Source organism: Sciurus carolinensis, chromosome 16, assembly GCF_902686445.1.
Source record: "Sciurus carolinensis chromosome 16, mSciCar1.2, whole genome shotgun sequence".
Taxonomy (NCBI): Eukaryota; Metazoa; Chordata; class Mammalia; order Rodentia; family Sciuridae; genus Sciurus; species Sciurus carolinensis.
In genome coordinates, this window is record NC_062228.1 from 67,925,661 (window position 1) to 67,941,468 (window position 15,808).

The window sequence follows — 15,808 nt, forward strand, 5'->3', positions numbered from 1 at the left end:
AAGTGGAGGGGCTGGGGCTGTAGCTCAGTGGCAGAGTGCTTATCTAGCATGTGTGAGGCACTGGGTTTAATCCTCAGCACCACATAAAAATGAACAACTAGAAAAAAATCTTTTAAAAAAAGAATAGAGATGTGGAAAGCTTCATCCAGAATCTTTTCCCAGCCATGGCTCTGCATCCTCTTCTGAACAGGTTATGGCTTGACCAGAATGTAGAGAACCCGATGGCCTCACTCTTCATCGCCAATGCAGGCCTGAATTCTCTCTTTCTCCCTTCTTCACATTTCTGCCATATTTTATGGGCCTGTTCTCTGCTGAGCTCTGAGATCTCAACATTTCCCTGGGACATACACCTAGCACACAACTCCCTATTTGCCTCTGTGGCTTTGCACCTATAGGTTCAGCTGCTAAGCAGGTCCTCTCAGTCTGCCCTTCTTCTGTAATGCTGCTTCTTAGAGAGTCCCTGCTTGACCAAGCAAGCCAAGCTCCCCACCCTCCTCTATATTGCATTTTTCCTTGTAAAATCTAATTTTAGTGGAGAAAGAAAGCCTGTGAAGTTCATAAGGTGATGTTCTGAAATATGTGATCATTCTTGATATCAAAAGGGAACCCTTATCCCAAACCACACCAAGTGTTGTCTGATCACCCTGCAGTGTTGTCCATAAAGAGAAGGGTGCAAGAGCTCTACTTCCTGGTGCCATGTCCTGAGCTGCTTCCCTCTGCCACACCCTTCCACCATGATGCCCTGCCTCACTCGGGCCCAGAACTTTGGAGTCAGCTGACCATGGACTGAACCTCTGACTCCTAAGAGAGTCTTCCAGGAGCCCTGCAGTGGAGTAAACGTGGGCAAATACAGACCGGTGAGTGCCTGCCAAAGCACACAGGAGACCCAAACACGTCTGTGCATGAACACAAGGAGGAATGCCCTCAGGAAGTCAGATGGAAACTGTTTCTGTAGGGAGGCAGAAGGGAGGAGCTGGGGCACAGTCTTCATGGATCAAAGGCAGATGACCAGACAAGCAAGGACTGTAAAAATGAGCAAAATGGAAGTAACACAGTTCAAGACTTCTGGGGCCCATGATCCTGGCAGTTCATTAGCAGGTGTTTTCCTCCGAAGTTAAGGGAAGAGCAGATGCAGGAGGGTCTCTACAGGCACTGAGTTGGGGTTGAAAAGCCAGTGCTGCACCTGGCCTGGACCCACAAATTCTCCCATTTACCAATGAAGAGTTTAACTGGCAGTGGTAGCCAAAGTATTTTAACTGTGGTTGTGGTTTGATTTCATTTGTTTGATGACTTGATGGAGTTGGCCACCTTTGCCTCGGAGTACTGAGGATCTCATATGCAGGATCCACCTTAGGAGGTATATCTCACTTCCAGCATGGCCACACACTGCACACTGATGATCCGGCTAACCACAGACCACAGAGGACAGTGGTCTACAAGCTATGTCACCTACTGACACCACAGCCCTTATGACCAAATTGCCTGAGGGCACATGTGTTGGACCGAGTTGGTTTTCACGTGAGGCATGACTGCACATTAACTGAAATCCTGATCATGCCATTGACGGTCACTAAGGTTGACCTTGGGATAAGTTTGCTTATTTTTTAACTATAGCTGGGAAGGGATGGGGACAGTCCAGGTTGACAGCAGAGAACATGCCTGCTCATTCTAGTACAAGTTCATTTAGAACCCATCAAATTGGATCAGAGGCATGAGGTCACATGGGCGGTGTGTCAAACACTGTCAGAGTGAGCCAGGAGCTCTTCAAACCTTCCACATCCTCACCTGAATCATGCAGTAGGGCCACCAAAGTTGGTGGCATGTGGTGGGACATACTGAACTGCACCTCAATCCAGCACCTGGTGAGCCTGTCAGGCCAACTACAGGCTCCTGACCCTGTCCCAGGATCAGCTCCACAGGAGCTCGCTGCCTGCTCTGTGCTGGAGAGGAGCGGAGCACCTGCCTTGCAACTGGAGGTCAGGGGCTCAATCCCACACCACACACAGTCACCTGACTGCTGTCCCAGTGGTGGACAAGTCCGCTGACCTCATCTGACCCCTGCAGTGCTGCTCATGCCTCTGAACCAACTCCCATCTTTACTTCCAGCTCTGAATTTTGAAACTCTGCAGCCTGTGGACCCATCCCAGGCCTCCGGTAACCCCTACGTCTATGTGTGCACATGTGTGTTCATAATCCTCTGCTCGCCTTCTGTGAGAGCCTTTCTAAACATCCCCCACATCCCTGGGCCTTGGCTTCTGCACCTGTCTTCTTACATCTGCTGGCAGCCTTTGCTCTTTGATTTTGACAGAGCTCAGGACTGCACTCCATTCCTCTGCTTTCACAGATGAGCTCTGTCCTCGTGCAGAGTGCCACTGCAGTTACAGGTGTAGTGACATTCACTTCCAGCAAGGGGGATGGCCACAGATCCCATGCTTTATCCTGAGGTTCGCTTGCTGGGCAGACACTGTTGGCCAGCCTCTGCCTGCTGTCCTGCCAGCAAGTGCCCACTGGGTGAGCCGCTCTGCTTTCAAGTTAGCGACCTTCTCACCAGTGAGTTTCACCCAGAAAATCCAGAAGGAACTCTTCTGTGCAAAGCATTCCTGCTTTGGGGGCTGGAGCATCACATACCGTTCATTGGCTGGAGAACTCCTGTCCCCTCCTGCCACTCAGTGTCTCCCTCTGTCCTCCAGGTTGCCCTCTGTGTAATCTACCCCTCCTCCCTGACTCCTGCTGACTGAACACCAGTCACCTCTCCAGTTTAAAGCCACAGCTCATGAGTGCACCAGTGAAACTCCACATCAAGTATGACCCATGAATGGGATCCTGATTAGAGCAAGCATACTCCATGTATGAATTCGTCCAAGTACACGCTACTATCATGTAGGTCTGAAAGAACAAAGGCATCAGTATTCAGTTAGGATATTGATAAAATATTCACAATGTTTAATGTTAATTTTCTTACAATGGCAGAATTCATCCTAAAAGAGAAATTATTTTCTATTTTATTGGTACTGGGGACTGAACTGTGGGGTGCTCTCCCACTGAGCTCCCTCTCTACACATTTTTATTTTTTACTTTGAGACAGGGTCTCACTAAGTTGCAGAGGCTGGACTCTGACTGGTAATCCTCCTTCCTCAGCCTACAGAGTGAGGATCGCAGATGGGCACCACTACTCCCAGCTCCCAGTCTGTTTCTAGGATGCTAGTGCGAGTTTTTTTCCACGGATCTGTATTGTGACATCGGGTATTGCGGTTCCTCCATCATTGCCATTTTAGTTCAAGAGTATTTTAGCTATTTAAGTCTTTACGCTTCGTTTGACTGTTAGGATTTTCTTTTCAGTTCTCTGAAGAATTTCTTTGGTATTTTGATGGAGATTGCATTGAATCCGTGTACTGTTTTGGGCGCATGATCATTTTAACAATATTGATTCTGTCTATGACCATGGATGGTCTTTCTGCCTTTACTAAAGAAGGGCAGAAACTTTTATTCAACTCTTCTTCCAACACAGGATAATGTACTGAACGCATAAAGAACTAAAAACACATCACCAATAAAATTTAAATCAACCAATGGGCAAACAACCTGAAAGCATTTCTCAAAAGACGTATCAAAGGCAATAATCACTTGAGAAATAGCCAACAGGAAAATGGAAATTAAAAGTATATTGAGATTCCATCCCACCCCAGTCGGAAAGGCTGCAACCAAGATTACAGAGAACAATAATTGCTGGTGAGATGAGGAGTTTGGGGAAATGTAAATGAATGCACCCATACTGAAATCAGTGTGGAGGTTCCTCAAATACTAAGCAAAACATCCATATGATCAGCTAAGAACTGCTGGGCATGTACCCGAAGGACTAAAGTCAGCATGCCATGGAGACACGGGCACACCTGTGCCCAGTGTGTCAAAATTCACAGTAGCTGAGTCATGGACTCAGTCCAAGGTCCCATCAGCACATGAGTGGATTAAGAAATTTTGGAACAAATACACAATGGAGTATTGTTCTGTCATAAATAATAACAAAATCATGTTATTTTCAGCACAATGGTGGAATTGAAGATCATCACATTAAGTAAAACAAGTGAGACTCACAAAGACATGTTTCCCAACTTTTCCCTCATGGGGAGTCTAGAGAGGGGGAAAGTTAACATGAACATAACAGGGAGAATATTAGAGAAGACGAAGGGGATCCGAGTCTGGGAAGGGAAAAGTCATGGAGGGTAACGGGGGTGGATATGGTCCACATATGCACCAATGTGTGGCATGAAACCCGTTATTCTCTGTGATTAAAGTGTATTAATAAGAAACAAATGTGTGCTTTTTATCACAGACATTTAAAAACTACCACTAGTCAGCAAAAGGCACAGTAAGTTCCAAACTCTCATCCTGGGGTCATTTTCTAACCCAGTATTTTTGTGGATAGCTGAGGACCAGGAGGGCAGCAGACCCAGGTGCAAACTCCTGACCGTGGGAAAGGAGGGGACATGAGACTGACTCAGCAAGGAAGGAGAGCAGGACTCTTGCACAGATCCAGGTGCTCCACCTGGGTCATGTCTCTCGGAAACCAGTGCCTGGGCACCATGGACTGGCACAGCATGGTGGCCAACTAACTGAACACCTTTGTTCATCCAAGGGAGTCTGGGATGTGCCAGGTCACCTGGTAGGCAGGCTAGGTGGCAGTGGTGACCAGGTGATCAGTAGGGCAAGAGGGCCCCAGCGCTAGGGCAGCTCGAGTCAATCTCCAAGGTTCTGGTGCTTCAGGCCTTTGAGTCTCTCACCTGGGCTACCTGATCTCTATCCTGTGACCGCCAGGATTGGGTTTGCATTTCTGTGCATCCTTAGTGACCTTCCTGCTCCCATCTGATCTTAGTAACTCGAGTCTTGTTTTTCCTTTGATGAGTTTAGAGTTTTGTTCATTTTCTGGATCCTTCCAAACATCTGACATTGCCTTCTGCTGATGATGTCTGTTGATTTTCCTTCCACATTTCCTGTGCCTTTTCTCTTTCCTTCCTAAGTCAGCCTTGGGTTCAGCTAGCTCTTCTTTTTCTAGCTCCCTAAGGTGGACTGACAGCAGGTTAACTTGACTTCTGTACTCATTTTTACTTGGGCTGCTGCAGATTCAAACTTCCTTCTGATCACTGCCTTCATGTTTCCCCCACACTTGAATGTGTTGCATTTCTGTCTTTGTCTCAAAAGACAATCATCTCACGCTGCTGCCAACTATCGCATCCTAATTGGAAAAACACTCATGAGAGCAGCTGACAGGGTCACAGCTCTGAGCCTGCCAAGGGCCATCAGAAACTGCGTGGGTTCTATGACACCAGAGTGCCATGTCCTTTCCAGGGATATGGCTGCAGGGTAACTGGTGACTGCAGAGCTACCGTCTGCATGTGAAATTGAGGGCATCACAAAAAGCACATTGTGCAGAGGACTGACAGATGCCAATCAAGGATTTATTATAAATCAGGAACTGAGGTGGGGAAGCATTTTCTCAGGGTGTACAGTGTAAAATGTGCAGGTTTTATGGAAGTTTGAGAGAGATGCATAGGTTTGAATATGAGGATGAATCCCTGGACATGCCTGTGCTAGAAACTCAGTCACATTGGGAGTCACTTGTCTTTAAAATCTGCTTCCTTTTCTTTCTGAGAGAACTGAAGCAGGCCCTACTTACAGAAAGAGAGATTTAGATAGATGTCATGGTGTGGACATGCACAGCAGGTCACTGGAAGGCTCCCAGGCCAGGGAGGGTGTGGAGCAAGGTGGGTAGGAATTCCCAAACTCTCTCTAGCTCTGGTTCAGCAGGGACTCACCAGGTCCCTTCTCCTCTGCCCAGCTGTCATGCTGAGGCTCAGACCCTGGGAAACAGATTTGGGTTCCTGGCAGTTGGAGGAAGATGTGAGGAACAGTCAAGAGAGAAGACATGCTTTATTTGGAGGCAACACCAACACCAGCCCCAACCTCAGGCCAGCCCCAGAAACACCACCAATCCCAACCCCAGCTCTATCCACAGAACAGCCCTGGTGCCAGCCCAACCACAGCCCAGCCCAGCTTCAGCCCCAATGATGCCCCAGATCAAGTCCAGCACCAGTCCTGGTCGAGCCGCAGCCCAGCCCCAGCCCCAGTTTCAGCCCCAGCCCTGCCCCATACAAAAGTTCTGGCCACCAGTTACTACCTTCACTGGAGGCCATAATTTGATTCATGTCTGACCTAATGCTGGCCCCTTTCGCGAGCTCACATCCCTCTACTGCTGCTCCACTCCACACCCAGCCTCACCTGAACCCGTCTTCCCAAGGACTGGGTCTGAAGTCCCCCAGCACTTTCTGTCTGACCACTTTCTCCCCTTAAATTCTGACCATTGTTAGCTCACAGTTGTACTAAATATGCCTGAGCAAGGTCACTCCATCCTGACATAGTGTCCTTCTGACTAAGGTCTGCCTGGCCTCTGGAATGGAGAAATGCAGTCCCTCATTTGACAGTAATCCCCTGCAGTATCCAATGCTGGCATGTCTTCAGGCTTCCCAAGCCACTCTGTTTCTTCCACATCATCTCCAGTCCCACTTTTTCCTGATTCCTGTGGGGCCTGAAAGTCCGTCACACCTCTAGGACACTGATCTAGTTGCAGGCCCATGCTGGTTAACCTGTGACTACAGAGGAGAACTTTGGTGGACACCCCAGCCCATGGAAGCTCACCACAACTGCTACCATCCTTGTAGCCCCAGAGCTTGGATCTCTAGCACTGTGATGTTCATTCTCCAAGGAGACCATGGAGAGCAATTGCATCAGTGTCTGCATTATGACTCAGGCACTGCCAGGATCCCAGACTCCTTCACAACCAGTGATGGATGGGACCTTCTGCAATGGGCACATGTCCTGAGGAGCTCTTGCTGGGAATATGACACCATCCAGCAACCAGAAGAAACAGGAAATTGAAGGAGGTCAGGAAGCATAACCCTTAGAGCTCTCTGACTGTGCCTGGACAGCTTGTCAACTGACAGCAGCAACCAGAGTAGAGCCTGGAAACTGAGGTGTAGTGACTAAGGAGCAGCAAGCGACAGAAGGATGGGAAATATGTGGCCATTGCCACATTGGTGTGGACCAACCACCTCATGGCTCCATCCACCAGAGCCATGTATGTGCTCAAGATGGCGGAGGTCAAGTACGAGAGCACAAAGCTGCTCACCAGGGCGAGGATGCTGTGGGTGGCCCTGCTCTCAGGAACAGACCTGGAAGGCAAGGACCTGTGGATGTGCTGGACCCTCTTCTTGTGCCTGGACAGGACAACTACCATGGAGACACTGGCCCACATCATGAGTCCCAAACACAGGATATCAGTAGAGGCCAACAGGGCTGAATAAAATGTAGCAAATTGTCTCCTGGGCGTTCTGACAGCACAATAGTCAAAATCCCTCATCCCAGTGAGATTTCTGCCACCCCTTATGTCCATCACATTGATGGGAATGAGGACATTCACCAGAATGTGCAGGACCCAGCACAGGCACAGGGAGGGCCGGATGACCTTGGGGGATCTAATCCTGAGCTGCGCCCACTTGGAGTTACTGGGGCTGATGGTGATGGCCTGAAAGATACTCAAGAGGCATGGGGAGCCGAGCGATACCCCCCTGGCCACTCTGTGGAAATAGAAGACAAGTTTACAAGTGACATCATCTAGGGAATGATCGAGGCCGAAGGCCACCATTGTCTGAGGGACACCTTTACAGAGGAGAGCCATGAAGTTGGCCCAGGCCAGGTTCCTGAGAATCAGATCTGTGGGCTTCACCCTGTTCCCAGCGAGGTCACTGAGCACAGCACAGCAGAGGAAGGTAGAGTTGCCCAGGATGCCCACTGCAGTCTGGAACAGGAAGACGAGTCCAATAGCCAAGTCTCTAGAAGCCATGTGTCACGTTCCTGGGGAGCGTCCCTCTCTGCCAGGGTCAGAGGTCCCCTGACACACTCACAGGGTGGTTTTCTTGGCAGTGTGTGCACCACTGTTCTCCCCAACATCCACAGTCTCTCAGTCACCATGAGGCCTGTCTTTCACAGGAGCTGCCTGGTCCGGTGTGCCCTGCTATGTGGATACAGCTGACTTAGTGGGAACCGTGGCAAAAGCCCCATCTGCCACTCTTACCAGGGGCTGACACTTCCCCCAGTGCTGCTGGATAACCCCCAATTATAATCTCACAGCAACCCTGAATGAGAGTCCCATCTGGTGAGACCTCCTTCAGGTGAACATCCCTGTGTCCACAGATGCTGAAGATGTTCCAATCCTAGCACTGCACTGTCCAGAGGCCAGGACTTGGCAGAGCCCTGGGTGTCCAACTCAAGGAGCACAGTTACCCCTGCACACATGAGGGCAGGTGACAGTCCCCTCTGCACACCCTTGTCCCAGCCGGCATGTGGCAAACATGTCCCTCTTCCATTTTCCTCTGCAGTCTATCTTCTGTTCTGCTCTCCTGCTGATTAATTTCTCATTAATCCAATTTAAAGTTATATAGGCCTATATTATGAGTGCAAAAAATGTGATAAAATCTAAAAATGAAAGAAAAGAACAAACTTACCTTAATATTGAAATACTGGATGATCTAGTTGCTCCGTGTTAAGATGGTATTAGAAGACCCTTAACCAATTCGTCATGAAATAAAGTATAATTATTAATATCTAGAAAATAGTCAACCATATTGCCTCTGTCTGAACATGCCAGGCACGGAGTGGAGCTCACGTGAATCCTTGTAAGTAGCATGCTTCATATGCAGGTAATGTAATCTCTGCTGTACTACTGTTTGCTAACGGACAGGCCAACAATGGAAGGGACAATTCTGTCAGATACCCAGTCTGCAGGTAAGCCCAGAGGGATCTGGGAGAAATGGGCTTTCTCTTCTGTGCAAATGCAACAGCAGGGATGTGGGTGAAGTCTGGGAGACATTAGAGAGACCTCATTAGGGCCTCCTTAATTGGAACTACAGGTATCTGATCCTTCTGTGTTTGATGCACATAAATATGAGAAACACCTCCTATTGATCCTGACTTCTAAGAAAGAAAAACAGCCTCTCACTTGCCACTGGTGCATCAATAGAGACAGAAACTATCACCTCCCTCTGAACCCAGAGTCGGAGATGTGAATATGCACATCATGAGAATGTCCCTGAGCTCTGTAGATATTGCCCTCGAGATTCCCTACATTCTGGGATAAGTGACAGTTTCCCACTGAGCAGCCTGAATTTGCTGTGGGAGGGAGGAATGGAGAGCTGGGGAATTCTGAGATGGCCAGGCCTTGCTGGGCGGGAACCACAGTCAACTGTGGGCAAGAGCCCAGGAAGGGGACTCAGGGAGCCTCTCACCACAGGTGCCCTCCAGTCTGCCCAGCCTCTGGGAGAGTCCTCCCCCTGTGAGCACTCAGCCCCTGCTGCTCCTGGCCCCAGGAAGGGAGGAGAGCCCTGCAGATAGCAGTCTGCCCCAGACTGCAGGACACAATCCTGCCCTCTGCATTCTGTGGACGTGCAAGAAAAGAACTCACCTCTGCACACAGCTTGCCTGTGTGGTGCTGGCTCCCAGGCAGTGCATGGTCAGAGGACAGAGGACAGGCCCACAGGTCAGAAGGAGGCACAACCTGAGGGGAAGTCTTGATATCCTCCCACCTCACCCCACAAGAGAGCAGACTGAGCCTGCTCAGTGTCTGGGCTGACAGGGTCTGCTCAGGGAGTTGAGGTTATCCCTGAAAAGCACTTGCTCCTGTAAGCAAGCAGGACAGACTTGTAGCTGAGTCTGAGCCTCCCCAGAGGGCCAGGCTGGAAATGTGGAGTGCTCCCCTCTTCTGGGAAGTGTGGCTGAGTGGAGCCCAGGGACAGACATGGGAGCCCTGGGGTTCTGAGGAGAGGGGCTGAGAGCAGAAGGCAGCTACTGCACTGCCTTCCTGAGAATCCCCCAGGTTCAGCTGAGGATCTTTCCACACTTCCTGATAGATGCATATGCTGGGAAGGAAGGTGAGGGGACGGAGACAGCCATTCCGTGGTATCCTGCAGAACCCACCCCTGCCTTGAGCAGATGGTCTGAAAGTGACCACGGCTGCCTTGTCCAGGGCACGTGGGATGGGGTGTACTAGCACTGCAGAGTGGGAAGAGCAGTGAGGGAGCCAGCCAGTCAGATCTACAGCAGGGCTGGGGTGATCAGCCTGCTCACTCAGGGTCCTCCCTCCCTCTGCCTTTGAGCACTGCTGAGTGGTGGGTCTGTGCACAGGCTGACTCCCTCTGAGGCCCCTACAGAGCAGAGGCTGTCTGGCCTCAGGTCTCCTGAGTCCTAACAGACCTGCCTTTAGTGCCTCAAGTGACTTCACCTTTGTGTGCCTCAGTCTCCCCTGCAGCAGTACTGGGGAGTGACCAAGGTGTGGAAGCCCAGGTTCCACTCCTGGCACAGGCAAATTCTCTGTATATGCAGCAGCTTTCAGCTGGGAGAAGAGTGCAGCTCCCAGAGCTTGCTGAGCTAGACTGTGTGAACGATTCCCCCACCTTCCATGGTGCAGTGAGCTGGAGCTCATTACTTACCCTTGGGTGTCCCAGGCATCCTCTGCAAAACAGGAAACAGTACAAGTGGCATAGAGAGACACTCAGATCCAGTACTCGCAGTACTTAAGTCGACACTGCCCATGGTAGGTGCCTGCCCCAGAGGGACCACCATCTCTTAGGACAGACAACAAGTACATTCCTGAGAAAGAGCCACCCCCACACACACTGGCACCACCCTCCATTCCTGCCTGGATGTGTCCTGCCATCACGATACAGTAACATCAGTGTGGGAAGGAGCTATTATTTCATTGAAGATCAGCTTTTGGAAGGAGTGGCCTCCTCCTGGGATTTCAAGAGGATTCTGTGGATGAACAGTCTTGCACGAAGGGTGGACGTGGAAGCCAGCAGCAGGAGCATTGTGGTCTGGGCTGAGAAGTGCCCTGGCATGCGTCACACTCTCTGGGGCCTAGCCTTCCTCCCAGCCAGCACTCTGCACAGGAGCCTCATCTGCAAACTTCTTACAGCTGTGGGAGGGCAGGGAGGTGACACTGCCCTGCCCCCAATACCAAGGCCTTGGTCAGCTGGGATCTCCATCTCTGGTTGTGTGTGATCACCCTGCAGTAGAAAGGCTTACAATTCCACTGAAGGACCCCAGTCTCTGTGGCAGCAGGAGTAAGGGTGGTATGGGCACACGCTCCCCTGGGTGGCTCCAGACTCACAGCTCAGCTAGTGAGCATTCACCTGCTCCCAGATCTGGGCCTCCCTGTCCTACCTTGCCTGACAGCCATCCTGGAGGGAGAGCACCATGCTTCCCTCTCTCCCCAAGGATTCACTGCACCAAGGAGGAAAGTCCTCTCTAACCCTTTGAGCAGGCTTGGCTGCCCCTTCACTCTGTCCAAGTAACTCAGTGCTTGAGGGAGAAAGGGCACAGCACTCAGCGTAACCAGGACTCTGGGTCCCATTGAGGCTGAGACTGTGGCGGCCTCTTAGGTTCACTCCACGTGGGTCGAGCGACCTGCCCATCCTCTCAAATCATTTCATGATTCATCTGTGAAACAACTGGACTCCTTCTTCACTCAGTTGGCCTCACAGATCCGTCTGTCATCTGATATCCTCCTGTGACTCCCTTCTTTCCTTTTATTTCAAATACTGCTGTGTACACTGGGAAATATGCAGGTCTACATGCTCTGCTTCTCACCTCTTCTCTGCAGAGGCCACTGCACCAGGAGTGGACCCCCAGGCAATACTGTAACCGGCAGTATCCACTGGCCATCTGACTGGGCCCTCACACCTTCCCTTGGCGAGACTCACTGCCCCAGGGTCCTCAGAGCCAAGGAGTTACTGCCTGGAGGCCTGCTCGCACCCACTTCCTTGCCCACCACAGCCAAGGTCTTATTTTTCCAACTCAGTTTATTTTTCCCCAAATACTTGAATTCCAGCTTCACTTTTCAGTTTTAACTACATATTTTATTTACTGCAATGCAAAAGGTTGAAATCTGATTGCAAAATAATTGTTATTTAGAAGCACCCTTATTTCAAAGCTAGGGAAAACAAACAATAAGATTCTTACAATTGATTTCACATCATTTAAATGTGAATGTCAAATGATAAGACTATAGCATACATCTACAATGCTCACTACACAGAGTTCTAATATATTGAATTACTTGGGTGCATAAAGAACTCTAAGACATTTATTTCATTTAGTGTTTTTATAGAGAAGAAGGAAGAATCTAAAATACTTATTATGTGACCAATAATAAAAAATTAGAACACATGATAATTATGAAAAATCTTGTATTTTGTGTTAGAAAAATGCCATTTAATATTTGGTTTATATTTTTATACAGATAGTGAAAGGAAGTGGAGAGGATGGAGCCAAGCATATGTTGTCTCACACAGAGATGAGCCTTCTGCATGTGCATGTGTGTGTTTTCTTCCTAGAATGTTTGCTGACACACCAGGCTGGGACGTCTGTGTTTTCCTAAACTGGTACTTAAATGAGACAGCTCCTCTGTTGACATATTTTATATATGAATTACTTCAATTCAGTTTGTAAGCTCATGGCCACAAATGATGGAGGCAGGAGATGGGAAGCAAACCTCAGATCAGGAACCTTCCTTCATTCTGCAGCGAAGTCCAAAGATCAGGCATGGGAGGGCTCATTTTCTGGGAATGGAGATGCCACCCCCAGGTTACAGAAGGAGTCTGGGTTTCTGTAGTTTCAGTGCAGATTGAGGATGTCTAGTTTGGACCCTTGGGGGCTGGTTGTACAGGTTAGAACTGTAGCTTAGGAAGGTAGTTGTAAAAAGGTTGAGACTCAGTCCAGATCCTGAAGGACATGTACTCGAGTCTTGCCCACTGTTTTTGTTTCTCTGGGATCCACTGTTTCTCAGAGTTTCAATATTTTCTGTGACTCCATTTAATTTGTGATTGGGAAAGGTCAAAGTTCATGAACCAGCATTCAGTATTTGCCTCCTTCCTTCTAGATGCACTGGGGTTGTGAAGGGGTAAATGTTTGCTTTTGGTGGAGATGCTGGGATCAGCCTGGGAAAGGATGAAAGTTTCCTTTATCCCTGCAGGACCCATTGTTATTTGGAAAGGATTCACTGGGAGAGGATAGTGTTTGGTCAACTTCACCTTCCTGCTCCTGAGCCACACTATCCCTCTGTTTTTCTTTGGGGGCTGTCTTGCAGGAATATTATCTTCCATAATCATTCAAGGTTGTATTAGATTTTCTTGGTATCCTTCATTTTACGATATATTTTTTATGGACTCAGATCTGTCAAAATTATCTTCTAGGCAAATGGGCTCAGAAAGACATGAGCTGAAATTTTCTTATGTATGGGAACAGTCCTCATCAGCTCAACAGTTGGTCAGAAAGACAGTCTGTGCTGGAAAGTGGAACCAATGTTTATACCTTCACCTATGTAATGAGTCCTTAGAATTATTTTTCCTGAAACACTAAGGTCATCCAATGTCACATTATTCTTTTTATACTTTCATGAGGGACATGAGTTTTTGACCTAATTGATGTGTTTCAGTCTTGTATGAAACTGTCTCACCTGTGGTGCCAAGAACCCATTCTGACTGGCCCCAGCATCCTTCACCAGCCCCCAGGCTACCTGTGCCCCTTGGCTGAGTCCTGCAGTGTTTTTCTACAAGATGGGTCAGTTCACTCTGCACAATGTCCTCAAGGTCCATCCATGCTGCAGTGTACTGCAGAATGGCACTCCTTGTTAAGCTGAAAGGACGTTCCTCTGTGTGAGATTCTATCCACTCACCACTCGGCCGAAACCTGGTGCTCCCTCCTCTCGGCTGTGGTTCTGCTCTGAACAGGTGTGTGGTGCCTCTTGGAGGTCCTACCTTTGTTGGTCCCAGTAGTGTCCAGACATGTGATGTCATGTGTGGGTTCCATCTTGGTTTTGGAGGAGCTGCCACACTGCTTTCCACAGAGGCCACACCAGCAACCTTCCTCACTGGCACTCGCATTTTTGTTTGTTTCTTTGTTTGTTTTCTCCAAAAGTGGCCATCCCTATGTGCACAGGGTGGTCTCCATTTGTTTTTTTTTTGTGTGTGTGTGTGTGTGAGAACATATATATCAGAGTAAGAATTGAGAAAATTTTCTAAGAAGAAGATTTCACATTTTCCCTTTTTTTTCCAATCTTTATGACTCCAGTTACAATCCATCCCTCAGGTACTGCTGTGATGTGATGGTTTCAACCACCTCAGGCTGAATGATGGGGTGATCAACTGTCCACTCTGAAAGGAGTCGGTTCCTTGTCAGGAGTGAGCCTCCATCTTTCCTTCGGGATACCTTTTTTCATCTGGCTCTCTTTTCTCCTCCCTGTTTATTCTCAGGGTTCAAGCTCCTGTTATTTTCCATAAGTTATTTGATTATTCATTTTCTCTAAAAGTAACTTGAGGACACCCATGACCCTGCGTGCTGTTGGTTTGCATTCCACTGCTCAGTACTAACTACTACCTCACACTCTTTTGCTGTTGATTTCGAAGTTTTCACAGTAAAATATAAAACAGTCAATTGCAATGATTTTCATTCTTCAGTGGGAAAGACTCTGGATAGACATTCTTCATATAAACACAACTACTCTTTCCATTTCTCATTAAGAGAGGAAAGGTGTCCTGACACCAAGAGTTTTGAGAATCTCTCTGGCCTAGAAAAATATTTTCCTTTGTGAATAAGAACACGTGTGGAAAAATGTTGAAGGAAAAACAACAATGCTTAGACAGTAGCATTGTTTTAACTCCCTCAGACCAGAAGCAACCAGAAACTCCACAGCAGGAGAATGGTATACAATGGATCACAGAATTCTCAGCAACTATAGAAACAAGGAAGACAGAGACAGGGGACCACTGGGTGATTCTCAATGTCATTTACTGTGCCAAAGCATAAGTGGAGCCCACAAGATAGTATCCTACTGACATAAAACAGGAAATCTTAAATCTCTATAGACTGGGGATTTAACTCTATACTGGGGATTTATGTACTACAAAAAACACTATCAGGAAAATCCAGTAAATGCTCCGTTAGAAAGAGAGTACAGGGGTCTCTCTTGTGCCTCTTGGGGCCACTTGAGATGCAGATGGTGCTGAGCACCATCTCTCTAGACACCATGAAAAATAGAAAAATGCCTCCTTTATTTTCTAGGAAGTATTTGAGTCCAAAAACTGCCAGTCTGTAGGATGCTTGGTGCTGTGTATGAGTAAACCCTCTACCTAGAGAGGATCCCTGTACATCCATAAACCCACCTTACTTTGCATTCCTTTCAATGTAAATCTATTCAGTACACTCTCTGAAATAATTCAACATATCATAGAATTTGTCTTTTCTTTACAGTTCATTTTATATGAAACTCAGACACGTTAAGTGCACAGGATTCAAGTGAGCCTGGAAATGAGACAAGCATGGCCTCCTGTGTGTCTCCACCAGGACGAACAAAGCACTGGCATTGCTTAGAACCCCTCTTTCCTTGGCCATCAGTCTCCTCCCAGTTCCAGAAGACATGATGGAGTTTTCCAAGATAGACTAGTTTATCCATCATGGAACTTTACATCAAAGGGTGGAGTGTACTGTCTTAGGTGAGGATCCTTTCTTTCAGCAGAGAGTGCTGGAGGTCGACCACACTGATGGACGTTCTTTTGCTGTAGAGTAACAACTCTGAAGATGTGGTGACTGCTTTGCATCAAACTGGTGCTCAGGTCCTGTGAGTGAGATCATTTCCTCCCCAATTTTTGCTCCTCTTTAACCTATGGACACAAGGAACTCTCTAATTTGAAGCTGAGAACATGCC

At 48.2% G+C, this 15,808-nt stretch overlaps 1 pseudogene; it reads left to right on the plus strand.

Moving 5' to 3' along the window:
- The first annotated feature begins 7,142 nt into the window (after nt 1–7,142).
- Nucleotides 7,143–15,808, plus strand: part of LOC124966266 (MORC family CW-type zinc finger protein 3-like) — a 42,683-nt pseudogene continuing 34,017 nt past the window's right edge.